At 44.2% G+C, this 1,345-nt stretch overlaps 1 protein-coding gene across 2 annotated transcripts in view; it reads right to left on the reverse strand.

Moving 5' to 3' along the window:
- PRPF6 (pre-mRNA processing factor 6) overlaps positions 1–1,345 on the reverse strand; it is a 74,178-nt gene that overhangs the window by 68,081 nt on the left and 4,752 nt on the right. The gene's annotated exons all lie outside the window — the stretch shown is intronic.

The raw sequence follows: 1,345 nt of genomic DNA on the forward strand, positions 1-1,345 counted from the left end.
CCAGGAGGCAGAGGTTGCAGTGAGCTGAGATTGCGCCACTGCACTCCAGCCTGGGCAACAGAGCAAGACTCCATCTCAAAAAAAAAAAAATTGTATGGTTTTTCTCCTTCATTCTGTTGATAAAATGTATAACACTGATTAATTTGCATATGTTGAACCACCCTTGCACTTGTACCCCTGGGCAAAACGCTGCTTGGTCACGATGAACAATCTTTTTTTCTTTGGGATGGAGTCTTGCTCGTCTCCCAGGCTAGAGTGCAATGTCGTGATCTCAGGTCACTGCAACCTCCATCTCCCAGGTTCAAGCGATCCTCTTGCCTCAGCCTCCCAAGTAACTGGGATTACAGGCGTGTGCCACCATGCCCAGCTAATTTTTGTATTTTTAGTAGAGACGGGGTTTCACGAGGTTGGTCAGACTGGTCTTGAACTCCTGACCTCAGATGACCCAAGATCCGCCCACCTCGGCCTCCCAAAGTGCTTGAATTACGGGCATGAGCCACTGCGTCCAGCCAAAGAACCATCTTTCCAATGTCTTGTTGAATATGGTTTGCTAGTATTCTGCTGAGGATTTCTGCATCAGTGTTCATCAGGGATACCAACCTAACGTTTTCTTTTTTCTGTGTGTCTTTGTCTGGTTTTGGCATCAGGTACTACTGATTTTGTAGAGTAAGTTTGGATGTATTCCCTCCTCTACTTTTCAGAATAGTTTGAGTAGAATTGATACTAGTTCTTCTTAAAATATTTGGTAAAATTCAGCAATGAAGCAATCACATTCTGGGGTTTTCTCTGCTAGGACTCTTTCTATTACAGCTTTGAGCTCATTACTTATTCGTCTGTTCAGGTTTGGGATTTCTTCATGGTTCGATCTTGGTAGCTTGTATGTGTCATTTGACATCTTTAATTCATTTGCAAATTACTCAACATATAATTGATTAATCAACAGTCAGTGAGTCCTTTTCAAAGATGGTAACCCTGATGTATCGTAAAAGTAATCCACAAAATTCTACTGCTTTCTGGAAAATCTTAAGAGTTCTTAAGCTCTCCACTGCAGCCCCCAGGCCCTAAGGCTGTTCTGTAACAGCCCAGGGCTTATCCAAGCATGGCTACGACAGACCATGACCCTCAGATGGCCTAAAAGCTGAGCAGACACACATATACTATTGCAACATTTCTCCAAGTATAAAACAATTCAAAACAGTCGGGCGCAGCAGCTCACGCCTCTAATCCCAGCACTTTGGGAGGTTGAGGCGGACAGATCACGAGGTCAGGAGATCGAGACCACCCTGGCTAACACGGTGAAACTTGGTCTCTACTAAAAATACAAAAAATTAGCCGGGCGTGGTGG

Source organism: Colobus angolensis, unplaced genomic scaffold (genome assembly GCF_000951035.1).
Source record: "Colobus angolensis palliatus isolate OR3802 unplaced genomic scaffold, Cang.pa_1.0 Scaffold136, whole genome shotgun sequence".
NCBI classification, from domain to species: domain Eukaryota; kingdom Metazoa; phylum Chordata; class Mammalia; order Primates; family Cercopithecidae; genus Colobus; species Colobus angolensis.